Source organism: Atractosteus spatula, chromosome 26 (genome assembly GCF_055471065.1).
Source record: "Atractosteus spatula isolate fAtrSpa1 chromosome 26, fAtrSpa1.hap1, whole genome shotgun sequence".
Taxonomy (NCBI): domain Eukaryota; kingdom Metazoa; phylum Chordata; class Actinopteri; order Semionotiformes; family Lepisosteidae; genus Atractosteus; species Atractosteus spatula.
In genome coordinates, this window is record NC_142731.1 from 6,785,024 (window position 1) to 6,802,405 (window position 17,382).

The window sequence follows — 17,382 nt, forward strand, 5'->3', positions numbered from 1 at the left end:
ATTTATAATGATTCGCGTTGGCTGGGGGCTGGGGCGATCCACATTCGCAGCGGCAACTGGCCAGGCTTTTTGAAGACTGATCTCAAAGCGTGCAGAATTGAACATCCACATCTGGTGTAGGAATGTTGAGTAACCCAGCGCTGTGTCATCGCAGTCCCTTCCTGGTCTTGATGTGTTGAGAGGAAGAGACTGTGCACTGTACCTGCGTGGCCCACGTTCGTGTTGCATGTGGTTTTGCAACTTTTACCTGTCACTTAGCTCCTGACTGACACAAGGCGTGCTCCGGTTTCGATCTTGTCATTTAAAGTTTTCCGGCTGCAGGCTGGAAAACCACGCCCCTAATTTCTGACTAGCAGCCTGGTGCTGCCCTCCTTCAGTGTGTGCGTTCTAGGTGACTCGCCCGCAGCTCAGAAGTTCTGACAATCCAGATTCCTCCCGCAGGGCTCCTGGCTTTGCCTCCACGTGCAGGAGCCGGCTCTTCTGGACGAGCAGTGGCCAAGCCTAGCCTGGCTTCCAGAAAGGGCCCAGTTTTGCCTTCGAGCAGAAGTTGTCTGTGAAAGAAAATAAATCTTTTTTGATCGCTTTGCCGCCCATCAATCCTGTGCAAACAGTACGAGTCCTGAAAGCTGTGCTGTCCTTGGGGTTTTTTTTTTGTTCCAGAATGAAGCTGGTATTTTTTTTATTTTGCGTTTTGTTCATAGTTTTTTTTTTTAAATATTGTTTTGATGTCGGATTTGTATGGATCAGCGCGTCTCTTTGATTTTTTTTTTCTGTCCCTCACTCGTGTGTCATCATTATGCTGTGAATAAAAGGCGAGTTTAATAGTCCTTAAGGCATTTTTTTTTACCAGCAGTGTTTGATTATCTTACTTTTTCTGGGAAGGAAAATTGAACGCCTGCTCTGGTCATGACACTGGGTATTCACAGTGAGCTTCACAAGCTGTTGATTTAAAACTAAAAGGAAATGAATGAGGACTCTTTGCCTGGCTAATGCCTGTTCACATATCTGTTGACCTGCGTGGGCTGCTGTATAGGTCCCAATCCTCTCATTCAAATGCCTGAAAACAGCTTAAGGAGGCTGGATTTCCTTTAGAGACCACATTATGGTCAATCCTAAAGAGACTGTTGCCTGTCACAGGCCTGCTAAAGTGAGCCCAGTCCTGTGGGTATCTGTCACTGCAGCATCTTTGAATTGGGTGAATTCTTCTTCACTGGCAAGTGGAACCTGCAGCTGGGTGGAATCTGAGCTGTGCTGATGGAGGGATGGGGGATAGTTCCACCTGGCCTGCCGTGTGGCATGGTTTAACCAGTATAAGTACAGATGATTTCCTTTTGTTTATGAAAGGAACAGTGGTGCACCTCTCCCGTCATCCAGCCTTCAATACGCCGACCTGTGGGGACCTAGATCGTTGCCTTATGTAGCCGTTCCTTCGCAAGCCTTAGGTCCTTCATCATTGAGGTGTTCTTCAGCAGCAGGGTCAGCTCGGGTACAGCTGGAGACCCGTAAGTATTGCAACAGAATACAAGCGTCGAGACCCCAAAGGTTGTCCACGTCCTTCTTGGTCAACATGTCCACCTGACCAAGACTGCAGACTGATTGCACCCCCATGCACTTTGCTTCACATTTGTGCATCTTGTGTGGCCGATTCTACCCACCAGCTCCAAGCCAGAAAAAGGTCATGGTGAAGCAGCCCCTAGATTAATATGCTCGCGCATTTCCATTCATTCAAACGAGCTCCCACAGCTTTTGCCAAACCACTTTTGCGCAAAAGGACAGCATTGCAAACATTGCATATGTGTAATGTGCATAATATATAGCAGTGCAGTGTGGTACATTTGAATACAGTACAGTGTGACAGATCTATCGCAGTACAGCACACTTTTCCTGCCTGTCTACACACACACATGCATGCATTAGCAATTTCAAGGTCCTAGAGAGAGCTCGTGTGCTCCGAAGATTTCAAAGATTCTACATCCAACATGTCAGGCTGTGCGAGAATGAAATGCTTTCAAATGTGGAGTGTAAATACATTCCAACTTTGAGTTGTGTCTTTTCTGCCCCATCACACACACACTTCTCTCCTCCAGAAGCCCTGCAGATAAGAGTGGAATGTGCCATGTCTGGCCCTCCATCTCCCTCACCAGCAGTGTGCTGGGGGGGGCATGTTTGGATTGGCTCGGGTTTCAGCGGAGATGTGCTGGAATGAACCACTGCCTCATTGGCACCCTGACCTCTGGGGTCGCCTCTCATTACAACATGAAACATAAATGTCACTGGGCCTCCTGCTAAAGCCATTTGTCTTGCTGGGTTATCTGCCTATGGCTGTGCCGGTACCCACCTGGTCTGTCCTGTGACCTCTCCCCCCCCCCCCCCCCCCCACCCAAGAGCCAAATTTAAACCCCATTAAGCCATAAACAGTTTCAAACAAACTTGCCTGCTGCTGAAAACTGACCGCGTACGTTCGGTTTGGTTTTCTTGTAATTTTTCTTTATGAAGCTTAAACGTGTACTCCACAGCTGTAGCTTGAAATTGGCTTGCCTGTTTTTTAATGTCATGGGCTGTTTGTAGCTGTGAGAAGCTGCCCCAGTTGGAAAGCATGGTGACTTTCACTGAAACCAACTCCTGCTTTATTTTTTTTCTGTGCAGTTGTGAGGACAGGCCTTACAGAGCACCGCCGAAATACCTCGAATAGTTTAGAATACATAAAACAAACTGCCTTCCCAGATCTGCTGCGTTCTTCAGCCCTAGTGAAAATGAAGAGGCGATCTGTACACTTCAGAGAAGCCTGTGCGTGTTTGAACTTTAAATTTCTGTTCTGTGCTGGAGTTTTATGTGAATTAAAACTTTTTTTTTTTGCTCTGTAGGAAAGGCCTTACCACACTGTGCCCTGGAGCATAAATAAACAAACACCAGCCTTCTTAATGATGGCAAACAGCTTTAAGCACCGTCGATTGATAGATTGAATATACACTTAGGGCAGTTCCCAGGAATACCTTGCTGAAAACCCTTTCTTTAGTCTTTGCAGTTATTCATTGTTTTTTTAATCTTCCTCTCCCAAGTCATCCATAACAATATAAAAAATTCATCAGAGCATTGGCAAAAGCAGATTAATAAATGTCTGAATATAAATCTTAGAACTATCATTTTTAATGTCACCTAATAAACCCCGGGAAAAGAATGGGTTGAGCTAGCAGCTTCTGAAACCAGCAGGTGAGGTTTGTTCTGGGTGCTGTTTGTTATTAGTAGATTCGCTCTGTTTTACCACAGAGTTGAAAGTGCACACAACAGATAACCCTTTACTTTGCAGAATGATAAGCAGGCGATAAGCCTATTAGCTCTACATAAGGATAAACAGTTTGTTTTTTTTAAATGTTCTTGTTTTTTTCCAAGTGGATGGTGCCAAGCACATTTTTACTATAGCGATTCACCAAGCACCAGCGAATTCCAATGAAAGTAAGAAACCCTGGTTTCTTCTGAGATTGGTTCAGCGACGTGGTCAGCTGGCCTTGGGTCTTATGATGTCGTGGCTTGGGTATTATTATTTTTCTGAAATTGTTGCCTTGATCTGTGGTTCATTGAGCTGCTGTGATTATATTAGAAAAAACATCATACACACGGAGCATCAAAAGACTCTTCTTGCTCTGTTCCTGCACTTGTGTATTTAGAAAAAAAAGGTATCTGGATTGTGGATATTGATGTTTTTGGCACCATTTTGATTAATTTATCAGTTGTGACTGCCTCGTGTTACACTTAAGCAATTTTGACTGCATAAGCACTAAATCATCTCACTGAAGGAGCTGATAGAGCACAGGTGAGCGAACCTGTTGAGTGTCCCGTCTGGTGAAAATCAGGAAGGAAGACCCTGAAAAGGAGTCAGTATGCCCCACTTATCAACCACATCGGCAGGCTGCCCTGGCCAGCAGTGAAGCCGAGCCCTCTTTGGTGAAGAATCCGGGCTTTGCGTCGGTCACCCTGATGGACATCGGCGAGTGTGGCTCGGATTTGAGAACTGTGTGCTGAGAGTTGTGTAGAACAGACAGTGATGGGGAGCTCCAGGGACGACGGTCTGGGCAGCAGTGGCCCATGTAGTGTGAGATGGCAGCCAGGCTGCAGGGCGCTACATTGAGGCCAGGTCCTGGGAGCTCACTTGCTGCCCTTCCTGCTGTCACAGCAGGATGAGCCAACATGCCAGCAGAGCCGCACACCCAGGCTGCTCCTGTAGCATCATCCTGACTGAGACTCGTTACCGGCGCTAATTAGCACTGGTGATTAAGGCACCAGGCTTGACGACCAGTGTTCTAAAGCACCTGCTTGCACCCATTGAGGAGCTCGCCACCCCCCTGCTGGTTTGTGATGCAGCCGAGCCCTCCGTTATACTATCAAACCCTGCCTTGACTTAAGTTTCATTTGAACTGTTTGTTCCAGCTCTTACACACATTGGAGCTTCGACCAGTGGATTGTGTGAATGAAAGGGAGCTTGCTTGCTGCTCTCCCTGCAGTCACATGCTAACAGAACTGCACACATACACGTGTGCTATGTTTTACACACATGTAACACCATCCTTCTTGTGAGATGAGCAGCCCTGCTTGGCAGACTTGAGCCCTGTTGAATGTCTGGTGCCATAAGCTCAGGAGTGCAGGAGCCTGGAGCTCAGAGCCCAGTGAACAGGCACGTGCTTGTCCGGGCTGTGTGAGAGGAATGGGACAGAACCAGTAACCTGGTGCAAAGCACGTGTCCCCGATGGACAGCTTGTGTTGAGTCCAGCAGTGGTCAAGCCCTCTACTAGCTCATGACTCTCACAGTAGACCTTCTTTCGATGGACCCTGTTAACTTCGTATGTTAACTTGCATTATTCTTTTAAGCTGTATCCTTTCAATAAAATGTCAACATCTGCTACAAAATGGAATGTTTTTATCAGAAAAACAACTTTGGGAATTTGGTGCAGTTGTTAGTGATGTTCTTTTTGTGCTCAGCATGTTGTTTTTTCGGTCTCTAGTTTCCAAGCATAATCATTTGAACTTTCAAATTGCACTTTGAAATCTAAGGGCAAAAACATTTCCCTTTTTTCCCCTCGCCATATGTATTTTTGCTGTGGATAATTTACATAGTGCTTTGATTTCAGAATTTATCTTCTGTGTTTAAAGTACAACCATGTGTCTCTGGCCTGTTGAAACACTTTACCTAGCTCTTCTTAACCAGTCATGAAAAGGGATATTTATGACTTAAAGCAGCTTAAACGGTGCAGAAGCTAGAAGCTTTTCCCGTTTAGAAATTGTCCTTTAAGACCATAGTTTTGCCCCTCTGCAGCATTTCTGCATAATGTAAGAGACTGGGTGGTAGTTTGCAGCTAAAGCTGTCCTTTAGATATTGCAAAGGCATAAGACAGCCTGCAGACGTCTTATAGCGCAGGGTTGATTTTTTTTTTCACAGCCACTTGGAAATGGGAATGATGTGAGCTGCTGAATTTCAGCCCTGTAATAGTAAGCAACTGAGTGAAGGCAATAGCAGTGTTGTGTTAAAAAGGAATAAAAGACAGTAATTTTGTATAAAGCAGGCGACGCACACGGCATTGAGCAGAAACCGCAGAAGGATTGTCGATCGTATTCATTGTTTTTTTTTTGTGTGTCTTTCCCGTGCACGAGTCCATATGGATTTTCCCTTAGGTTTGTGTTAACGATCCTCTGTTTGCAGCCGCTGCTCTGAAAGCCTGCGTGTGACTCCTTCACGCGTTTGTGGCTGCGATACTCCTTAATGGGGCCGTGCATCCTACTGGAGGGCGAGCCGGCGACAGCTTTGTTAGTTCCACACTGCTCCCCCCTTGATGAATAGTTTTTTGGGGGGACCGCAGGCTGGGGGGGGGGGGGGGGTAGAAAAAGGACCCACCCACCTTCCTGCGGCTGCACCTCTTTAGCTGCCTCCAATGTGCAGCGGAGGGCAGGCTGCCTCCTAGGCAGGCCGGCACCCTCGACCCCCGCCTCATTTATTTGGGTGAGCCCCGTCAGCGCCTGTCGCAGGGCCCATGATAAAGTGCAGCTTGGTAATTGCCCTGCGAGGCAGCCGGGTCAGGGGGAGAAAGCAGTGGGGGTGGGGGTGGGGAGCTGTGTGTGTAGGGGGGGGTTGCCTGACAGGGAGAGAAATTGCTCTGTGCTCTTCTCCAGTTCGGCCGCCCCGTCATCCCGGAATTGCACAGTGAAGTCTTAATGTTGTCAGACCAGGACTTCTCCTCTCTGAGGAGGAGGAGGAGAGCTGAAAGGGAACAGGTTGCTGCTGCTCCATAAAGCACACAGTGGGAGAGAGATTTACTCAAAGGCTGAAAGAGCACGGCGCTTCTGTTTGCATTTTTTTGCATTGGCTTATCTGCCCGTTTCTAAGGATAGTGTTTAATTCAGAAGCCATTTGTGTAAAAAGCACACCTGGATATTCTGCAGAGAGGTGACAGTGTTTGGCACACATGGGCGTATGTCTTATAGTCATTGAGGAAGCCTGCTGTGCTGGAGAAGGAGCTTTGATTTTTCTGTGAGCGGAGATGAAAAAGTAGGAAGTGTGTGAATGAGACGGGAGGTCAGGAGGGTAATCTAGACTGGAGGGAATGGGGAGAAGACGTTTGCAGAGCTAATTGTTGTGCAGCTGATGGGTTTGGGGAACTGGGTTTCAGGAGACAGGCGAGGTGCTGTATGGACTGCCTGCCCCAGCCAGCAGCTTGTGTTTGGGCTTTCACAGTATTTGAGAAGCCTTTCTCCCGTACGGGCTGCAGCTCCTGCTGGTAACGCCACCCCCTCGCACTCCCGCGAACTTGAGGTGTGCGCGTCTGTCTGTTCAGGAACGTCCTCTTTCCTCGAGGGGACGGCAGCGTGGTGCTCCCAGATCAGAATCGGAATTCAGGGTTCCGGCCCCCTCTGGGACGGGAAGCTAGGAGGCTCTAGCCCTGGAGCGCTGGGGTCTGCAGTTGGTGATGCTGAGCAGGTGAGGGTCCTGACGCATCCCGCTCCCAGGAGCGTGTAGAGGTGTGTGTGTGTGTATGAGAGAGATCGGGGTCTCCCCTTGCCACTCTTTCTCCCGCCCAGGATACTCTCTCGGCACAGGAACTGGGGGAACAGTCTCACTCGGTTTACTTCCCCCCCCCCTCCTTGATGCCCAGAGCCTTTCCGTTCTTCAAAAAGAACATCGCGATCACACTCATACCACTCAGGAAAGCAAGTCATGAATAGTTCATATTAGTGCAGTGTGAGCATGCTGTATGTCAAGCTGTTGAAGAGCATCACGTGATGTAATCAAAAGCCTCTTCTCCAAGACCATGTGCCTAAAGCCTCGTCCTCCCGACGGCTTCATGGGCTCCTCTTAAGGCCGCACCAGCACAGGGGTTGTCAGCGGAGGCGTGTGGTCCGTGACGGGCTGTGGCCTCCGCGCCGGTGTGCCGTGTTGTCCGGGCAGCCTCAGTGGCGGTGCCGGGGCTTGGCAGCGGCTGCTGCGTGTGGGCGCGCCGGTTCCATCCCGGAGCTGAGCTGCAGCCCACAGTTCGTACAGTTGCGGCTGCACAAATTAGGATCTCAGTTTAATGGCATCTTGCCTCGGGCTTAGTAGCTCCCTAGTGGGTTTGGAACATTAACAGCAACAGCAGAAAGAAAAAAAAAATAAAAAAATGGTGCCAGTTTTGTGATGAATCCATCTAGACGGAGAAGTGTGTGCAGGTCCGGAGATCTCTGCTGCTTTGCGCTGGAGTGAGAAGGCACAGGTGCCTGCAGACTGGACTGTTTGTGGTCGCAAGCCCGATTTAGGTGCGTGGTGCAGTGCTGACATCCTCTTGGCCAGCTGCAGAGTCATTTATTACCTTGTAAAACAAAACGGCAAGTTAGATCACAAAGTCCAGTCTGACAATTTTAACCCCTTATTTCCTGATTTTTTGGTCTTGGAAGACCAGCACTGTTGCAATAATTTTTGTTTTGTATATACAGTACATCACAAAGTTCTTTATTAATTTCTACCTTTTTCTCCAGCTTTGGCCTAGATCAAGACTGCATTGTAACTTAGCCTATGGCAATACACTGTTATTGATGTAGTAGGAGTTTGTGTCCCATAAATTGGTGTGCGTTTTTTTTTATGATGCTTTTTCACCTACGTAAAGAATAGGAGCGTGCGGTTGGTAGATACGAGCCTGGGACAGCCCCAGTGCACTTGGAAGAAAATCTCTGCTGAAAAACTTCTGGTTCAGAAATCGGAAGAGGTTGCTACTATTTTCCCTGCTTTGAGTTTGTAGTGAAGAAAAGGACTGGCATTGCAGTTGTGGTCCGGTGTGTCTGGACGCGTCCTGGTGCTTTGGGTTTTGCACGCTCAGGAGCCCTGCGGGCGCGAGGCAGTGTGCAGTGCGCTCCTCAGCCCTGTTTGCTGAGGGAAGAAGAGGAGGGCCTGGCAGCAGATTGGACAATTTATCAGCGCAGGGGTGCTGGGAAGCTTCCGAGCTGCCCAGGCGGAAATTTAATTAGAGAGACAGAGATCGCAAGGAGACTGGAGGGCAGGTGACAAACCACGACAAGCCAGGCAGGCTGTTTTTATTGATAGTGTCCTGTGGAACACGCGGGAGAGACCGGCCGGCGCTGGCTGTGGGGGGAATGGCTCCGCGCGAGGCTTCCGAAAAACACAGTGCATGTGTGACAACCACGTAAACAGCTCTGTGTCGTTCGCTTACGTGACTCTCAAACCTACAGGAGAGAGGAGGAGCTTTAAAGAAAAAAGTTCCCAAAGCATTCAGAGACTAGCAAAGAGCGTTCTGCAATCCTGTGTCAAGTGATCAGTGTGGCAGTGTTGTAAATAAACTGAAACCTGTATTTGTAAATTGATGTGTCCTGTTCTTCAGACTGTACAGCTTAATGTAAGGCTTTCTTCAGAGTGGGTGGTGGATCTGAGGTCCCTGAAATGTGCCGGAGTGAATTGCCAGAGCGTTGGTCCTTCTGTGCGCGATGTGAACAAGGTCTCCTCAGCGCCTTCACTACCTCTCACCCAGTTGTATTAAACGAACGACCTGTGATGAAAGTTGTCACTTGGCACATTCAGGAACGTACTCCTGTGAAGCTGTGCGTGATTCAGATGAATGCCGGCTGCTGGTAGCAGTGCAAAGCAGGCCCTCTGCCAGCCGACCAGGGAAAAGGGTTAAGGGAGCGAGTTTTAGAGCAGCATGCTTTTTTTTTTTTATCGGCTTCATCCCATAAAATGATTGTGGGGAAAAATTATTGCAAATGAAAGCATGATGGTTAATCATTTTTTTAAACTCTGCTACGTTAGCCAGTTTTTTGGGGCTGTGTAGAACAAAAACGCTTCCACAGAGTACTTGAGTTCAGAAAAACGGAATTAAAGACAGTCACCCAGTGAAATGGCTACTCTAAAGAAAAGGGATTTTTTAGAAGGTAGTGTATATTGTGAGGGGCTACAGAAACTGATTCTAATTGACATGGAAATCTAACGCCTGTCATGAGAATACAGTATAATTCTGTAAATTACAGTGGCTTTTCAGTTGAATAGGAAAATGTTTGCCAGAGGTTTTTCTTTTAATTTTTTTTAATTAAACAGTCTACCAAGTGGACAGCTACAAAGCTCTCGCCCCTGCAGTGCATATAGCACCAGTCTTTCATTTCTTCCGCGAGGAGGAAATCTGATAGTTTTGTTAAATTGGGTATAAGCATGATAATAACATAAGAGCTCTTTAGTGTAAGTCATAGCTTTATTCCAATATTAGTTATAATCCATTGCTGCATGGTTCTGCCCATTTGAATCAGGCCCTTCACAATGCATAAGGCCTTGTTACCACAAACAGATGTAAATTATTTACAAAAGTTGCCTTAGATTAAAGCTCAAACTTTGATAGTTTTGTGATGTTTTCACTTATGAGGTCATAACACAGTTTAAGGGAATCAGCCCTCAAGACAGTCAGTCTCTTTTCATTTTCATATCCACAGACTGGAATCCACAGGAGTTGGGGTGTGCCTGGTACTGCATGTACTTATCATATTTGGTGTAAAAGTTAATGCTGTGATACTTTTTACTTATGTCCGAGGACCAACTTGCAAGTTTCGTTTGGAGAGGACTTACTTATTTCTGCATTTTATAAAGCTACATTTCTGTGACTGGAATGACGATTCTTCTTAAACGATGTCGTACTGGTCTTAAAAATGGTCCACAGTAAAGAAGTGCCACAGATTTTCATAAAGATTAAATCTTCTCCCAGCTCATGTCCTGCCCGAGTGATCTTGTTCCTGTGAGGGTCCCTGTGCCTCCTGCCCGTGTCCTCCCCGCGCGCTCTTGCGCCTCCTGCCCGTGTCCTCCCCGCGCGCTCTTGTTCCTGTGAGGGAGGGCTCCTTGGGAAGAGGAACAGGGATGGCATCAAGGCCTGGAGGGCGATGGAGTCATTGGGGCACAGTTTGTTCCGGGGAGGGAGGGGGGTGGATTTGTTCTGTGACAATCTCAAGTACTTTGCTTCGAAACCAAACAGCCAACATTGTCCTTGTGTCACGGGCCCCTGCACGTGCCCCGAGCCTCATTGGCAGGGGCCTGTCTGGCGGCGCCAGTGGGCCGAGGTGTTTCTGGGGGGCGCCAGGCTCGCTGCGCGTGCGTCCTCCCTGGTCCCGCCCTGGACCAGACACAATGGCCATTAGTGACTCGGCAGTGCGTCACACAGGAGGGGCGGGGGAGGCGAACAATGGGAGTTCTTCCCTCGCTCTGCTGCACTGCCAGCTGTGCGCTCAGCTCCAGTGTGACCCCCCGAGCTTCTGACGCGCCCCCGCGTCCCACGTGCACTGCGCCGTGGAGATCCATCGCTCGATTCCCTCTGGGAACGGATCCGGAATACTCCAGAGCTCTTCGGATACGCGTGAAATACAGATAGCGGGGAGCTGTGGTTAGTTTCATTAGCGCACAGTGACCTCCCCTGATTAGACCCGCAGGCCCAGAAGCTCTTGTTTCTTCACTGTTTCAATCTGCGTTTTCTCTTATTCCAGGGATCTCGAATGCATTCCCTTCCTTATCAAAACAGGAAATAGAAAATAATTTAACCCTGAACAGCGTTCGGGACAGAGTCCATTGCCCGCTTTGTCTCCAGCAGTAAGAGAAAAGTGCCTTCTGTTTAACTGCTAACATGGGCCAGTGAGCAGCGTAACTCGTGCAGCAATCCTAGACATTTTTTTTAATGTATTAATTCTCTTATTAGCAGATATGGTACGAAATTAAATTTGTTTCCTGGGCTTGAATGTTGCCTATTGAGAAATGAGGAGTTTTTGCTAGTCTGCCACCCCCCAGGGATGATGGACCTATATTGTGCACACATGAGCTTATGAACCCAGACCTTAGTTCTTAAATGAATCACACGCGCGTCTGTTCACACGTAATTAGACCGATGGATCTTGTTTTACAGGAGAGGTGGGCTGTTAAAAAAAAAAGAAATATCCTGGAGGTTCTTGCCGAGATTTTAATTTTTTTTTCCCCCCTGAAAAAAGGAGTTGGAAACCGCATGTTTCTGAGCGCCTGATAAATCCGACTGGTGGTGTTTAACACAAATCTGGTATTTATTAAAGCAATAAGCTGGTTGTAGCGGTTTTTTTTCCCCGAGTCCCCCCCAGGCAGGCTGTGTCACAGTGGCTGCGTGCGAGGCCCAGACCTGACTGATATAGCTAATAAACTTCATTTAAAGCTAATTCCTGTTCTTTTCCTGCAGCTGGCGCAGGTGACGGGCGATCAATATCGCCTGCCTTTTTGCCCAGGAGCTCGGTGGATCAGGACGAAGGCCACTCCATCAGCCTGTGGAGCGTTTCATTAGAGCAGGGAAACTCCAGGTAGGCCTGTTTCTCTGAGCCCCACGTCTCTCTCGGTCCCCTCTCCCCAGCCCTTCCTCTGCTTGGTCCCAGCGGGTCCTTCTTCTGTAATTAAATACTGCACTTCCTCCCTTCAAACCTGCTGCTTACTGAAATAAAACTCTGTTGCATCATGGGATGTGTGAATATTAATTAGCGATAATTATTTCATGAGGTGAAAATGCTGTCTGAAGAGGCTTCTGATTTGGCTCTTGGTACCATCCAGTCGCAGGCAGCTGTTTCGCCCTCGTTAGCGCTCATTGGCATCGCATAGCTGGTGAAATGGGCTTAACGGGGATGTTTGTAAGAATCGCTGCTCAGCGCTGGGCTGTTTCCCTGCGATGGAAAGGCTCCATGCAGGCCTTTCTGTCTGTGCTGTGTGTCGTCCGAGTGTGGTTCCAGACATGCATGTTCACATGCGGATGTATTTGAATGAATGGAGAAAATGCAAACATCTGAATGCACAGCAGAGCTGGTGTGGTGATGGACCTGAATCTGCAGCATCTGGGCAAAATTCCCTGTCCCTTGTGTGTCACTTGGCAAATGAAAGCTTTTACCTAATGTGTGCATATATATATAATCCGGCTGCCCTTGCTTTCTTATTTGAATGAACTGATCGAGATCCTTTTGACTCAAGAGTCCAGATATTTGACTTGACCCAGTTTTCTGTTCTCGGTCACGAGGGGCAGCGTGTTTGCAGTATTGTTCTTCTCCGTGTGCAGCGGCCTTAAATGAAAGCCCCCCCCCAAAAATACCGCCATGCCGAGAATGCGTCTTGCCAACGCGGCAAACTCCCCGAATACCCGCTCGGATCTCGAGCAGCTGTTGGATCTGCCGGGGATTTTGTGTGTTTTTTATCGCAAAGCATCGTCTGGTCCGCAGTGCACACGGCCTGGGGCCCACGGGCCACGGAGCAGGCGAGCCCGGCCGGGGATCTCCTCGCGCAGCCGTCCCCTGACCGCGTCCTGGACTCCCGCGCTGTCAGGCTGTTCTCACTCCACACGCCGCTGGCGCGGCGCGTCCCGGCCCCCCCCCCTCCTGCTGATAAGCCTGGCTTGAGAACACCATGTTCCCGGCTTGCGGCTCTGATAAGAGTAGCAGGCGGCGAGAGACCTGCTTCTCTCCCCCCTTATCGGGTTGGGCTTGCCCCTGCCGCTGAAGCTGCAGATAAGGTGTTTGCATGTTGGGGTTGGCTGAGTGGGACGCCGTCTTTTCCAAAACGAGAGCAGAGCGACCCTCCGCAGGGTGTGCAGGGATGAAGGTGTTGTTTATTGAACCAACAGCCGGCGCTTGGGAATTCTGTCTCGGGCCTCTTGCTCGTGGGGCGACTTTCCTGCCGGATCAAGGGAGATGTGGCAGGAATGTAGGAGGCAGAGGTGGTGACTTTAGCCTAAAGGGCTAGATCTTTGAATCTGCAGGATTGGAGAAGTCTGCTCTACCACTGTTAAACATGTTCAGAAATATTTGGTGAAGGTTTCTCATCCATCGAGGTATATAGGACTTTTGAAAGTGTTCCAGTCATTATTACTAACTAGTACCGGGGGCTTCAGCCTTTCCATGTTAGACAGTCCTGCCCCAAGAACCCCCCCTAAAACACTAAATCCCACTGAATAATCATCTGTTAATTTATTGCAAGTAATTCTATGGATAAATTGGAAGATCTTAAAGGAGAGAAGCTGTAGGTGAACAGATTCACGATGAGTTGGGTTTTCCATGCTGCTAGTCGGGAAGAGAAGAGTTCCCTTTTGGTTTTCAGGGATCCCTGTGGGTTTCTGGGCTCTTCGTTACAAATCTCTGGGCCAGCAGGAAGGAAAATCGTGCTTGGTCGGGGTGTGGGGGGGTTGCAAAATATTTGTTCAAGTGCACTGCAGAGGTTCGATATCCCAGTTACTATTCCACTCCTTAGCTTTTTCTCAGTGACCTGTAAGGAGTGTTCTCCTACTCTTGCACTAGGCCACGCTGTTGCCACCTATTGACTTTGACACAGTAATGGTAAATTATAGTATTTTGCTTATATGTAATTAAATTGTCACATAGTATTATTATTGGTTTTACATTTGTACAACCTGTATACATCAGCCTGGGTAAGGGCATCGGCTAAGCAAATTACTAATGTTAATAACATCATTTGTCATTTGCCTGTGTGCTGGTGGCTCCACCCAGCCAGTGGGGCTCCTCTGGTACCTGCAGGCAGGTAAACAGGTAGGCTCTGGGACAGCAGTGGGGAAGAACAATGATGTATTACAGCTCTCCTCTTCTCTTTCTCTAACTCTGTCCGCGCTGTCAGCACCGGGCTTGCAGGGGTCTGGTGTTGATCAAAGGAAATTAAACCTCGCGGCCAGGTTTGGACAGAGGAAGAAAAAAAAAATCCCAATCCTGCATCGAGCTAGCCTTGACACTGGAATCCGCTTAAAGCCTCAGTGCCTCCACCCCGAAAATTCCCCTTGCGTGAAAACCCGTGCCTCCTGGAGTAGTCCAGGTGTGGGCAGGCTCTGTATTGTGTGGCCAGGGCCATGAACACTTGCAGTCTGCTCGCCGGTTTCAGTCCTTAATAGTCTCACCTGGTCAAGTGTCCCTGCCCAGCCTCTTCGCCATACATGCACCTGAACTCATGCAAGTTACTCTTGCATTAGAGCAGAAGTGTCATTTTCTCTTTTACCTTTCAAAACTCTTTTTCCGCTGTGTGGCGCGGCCGCTCTGAACCATGGAGCACCTTGTCTGATAAGAGTGCTTTTTTTTTCTTTCCCCTTCGGATTCTGCGAGTTGTTCCGTTTTTAAACCCGGGGAGGACTTCCGCTACCAGCCTAGTTTGCTCTCGGGGATCCCCGGAGATTAACACACGAGCCTTTGATGTTGACGAGAAAAAACTTTGCGAGAGAAACAAAACCGCTTCAAAACCATTTTTCAGGGGGGGAAAAAACTGCGAAAGGAGGAAATGGAAATCTTTTCTTCTTGTACCTATCTACATGCATGCTGTGTGCTGCCGTACAGGTGTATGTGTGTGTTCCGGCACTGGATGTGAGGACTGAGGTTTTGTGTGTGTACGTGTGTGCGCATGTCAGTGCCAAATCACCGGCTGTATTTTAATAAGACAGCCATGATAATAAATCCTGAAAGGCAATCACCTTCTACTTTCCTCTGAATCAAAGCAAAGCAACATTAGCCAGCACCATGTTCAATTACACTATTCATCACGGGTGTTATCGAGGGGTGTGTGTGATTGAGTTCGGGAGGACGCGTCTGGGCCTTTGGTGGCCTCCAGAGGCGGTGGGGGGGTGGATAATGATAATGGGAAGAGAGGGTGGGAGTCATACACTGTAGTCTCCAGCTTTTAAAGCTACAGTGTCGTTTAACACACACGCGTACCGTAAAGTCCATACCAGAGCCACGGCAGAGCTGATCCTGCTTTCTGTAGCATGAACCAGACTAGAGGGAGTGTTACTCCCCATTAACCCTGTCCATTACAGAGATCAGCCCCCACAGCTGGCTGGACTGGAGCAACTGGGGTGCAGTTGGGTGGGGTGAGAGGGTGATCTCTCAGGTTTGCTCAGCACCAAGTCAATGAATTTTCTCCAAGCCCTGTTCTTATATTGGAAATAAGCAGGCACCCTGCAAAAGATTTGTCAAGAGTGTCCAGTCTGTGTTGTAATTTTGTGCAATGCTGTTGGTTGCCAAAGAGAAAATGAAGGAAGCTCAGGAACAACAACAGCCTTAGGAGTGTAATTTGAGGACTCAGGAGGGGAATAAAGTTGATTTATGAGTTTATAGAGAACTGGTTTAGATGTGGCTTTTTCTTGAATTGGTGGTAATGAAACATTTGTGCAAATCAAGCAATACAGAGCCTTTTATCATCACGAGGCCGCAGCAGAAGGTGCAGAGTGTTTGTCCTTACTAGGGAGATCCTGGAGGGCCTCATCCTTAGCTTTGAAAGACTTAAAAAGTAGTGAAATGGATAGCAGCTTATCTTCTTCTCTGGTTTTGTTCTCTTTTTATAAAAAAAAGCATGCTTTTTGGCCGTGTAGCTTTGAACAAAACGGGGTAAAATGAAATCTGTTAAAAAGCTGTAGCTTCCATTATGCATGTAAGCCGAGTGTGAGGTACAGTGTGAGGTCACACAAGGCCAAGAGAAAAGAGAAGCTAGATGGAGAGCTGGAGCTGACAAGCACGTTCTGTTGATGGCCAACGTGGAGGCCTAGGAGAAGGGCTGTGATGCCTCATTCCTGCTGCACGGTCCTGAAATTAGGGTGCCCTTAAAGTGAGATTCCCCCCAAGGTGCTTTTGTTTGTATTGAGGGTGCTCCCTGCACCTCACTTTGACTCACCAAGTGGGGTTAAGATGGGGTTAGGATGATGATGATGATGATGGAGCTGCACAGGGGAGCCCATCCCATCAAAGGAGCTGTGGGATATGCCTCCGTGATTAAAACGGGGAGAGAGAGAGAGAGAGAGAGAGAGAGGTGTGGGGGTGCGAGAGTGGCGCTCAGGGCAGTGGCCTGGCAGTGCAGACCCTGCTAATGGAGAGGAGTAGCCCCAGGGAAATGGATGACCTGACTCTAATCAGAAAGAAGAAGAATGTAGGTGATGGATCGCTGAGCTGGGGGCAGAGGGGGACACCATCCCAGAGGACACACATGTCCGCCCCCCACCCCCACCCCCACCTCTGACAGCGTGGCCTGGAGGATCGGACAGATTTCCCACTGCTTTGGCATTCCGGTGCAAGAACGCCCATCGCCACAGGAGAACAGCAACTATTCGGATCTGTTTCACTCTTCTTCATTCTGCAGTGGTCTGCTGGGCGGACTCGCCCCCTGTCAGGGGTACCGGTCGGGCCTGCGTGCGCCCTGCCAGGAGAGCTGGTCCTGTCGAGGAGGCGGCTGTGGGGCCAGGGGGGTGAAACCGGAGGGCCGCAGGGCTATCGAGGGTTGAAACGTGCGAAACTCAAGCCAGTGGTCTGGAGAAGGTGTGATACTGCCAGATGAGCTCCTGGCCCCTTCCTTCCGCATGTGCCGAGACCCGTGGGCAATGGCTGGAGCAGAGGACCAGCAGCAGCTGAGCAGACCTGTCAGCGGAGGTCCTGTGACTCACACGGAGGGAAGTGTGTTTATGTGCGGGATGCCAGCTGGGTAATCACAGACAGCGGCATTCTGAGACCGTTTTAAATGCTTTTCATCTGGGGGACTGTTCCCCAGTGAATGATGAGGAGGCCTTCAGTTTTGCTTAAAAATGTGCTGCGACTGTAGTCCCTGAAGTTTACCTTGTGTCATATAGTGTTCTTTGTATTTCAGTAAATGCCAGTGACACAAAGGGCCCAGTCAAAACGTTCTGTGCATCCTTCCCACTTTTCTAACATTTGACAACTTTATCTCAGTGCAGTATCTTCCGATAAAGAGCACTTAGCCTGTTGGCATCAGCCCAGGCCTGCGTCGCATGTAAATTTGTCATCAGGCTAACGGGGCCTGCAGCCTGATTTTCAATCCACTCCGTTTGACTGCAGTGCCTCATTGGCCCACAGAGTTTATTGAACTTGTGGGAGGTTTAGTGTCCCACT

At 48.8% G+C, this 17,382-nt stretch overlaps 1 protein-coding gene across 3 annotated transcripts in view; it reads left to right on the plus strand.

Moving 5' to 3' along the window:
• raraa (retinoic acid receptor, alpha a) overlaps nt 1–17,382 on the plus strand; it is a 161,113-nt gene that overhangs the window by 31,938 nt on the left and 111,793 nt on the right. For all 3 annotated transcript variants that reach the window (XM_088906129.1, XM_088906128.1, XM_088906132.1), the window contains exon 2: nt 11,700–11,817. The gene's annotated coding sequence lies outside the window, so the exon portion shown is untranslated. The remainder of the gene's footprint in view (nt 1–11,699; nt 11,818–17,382) is intronic.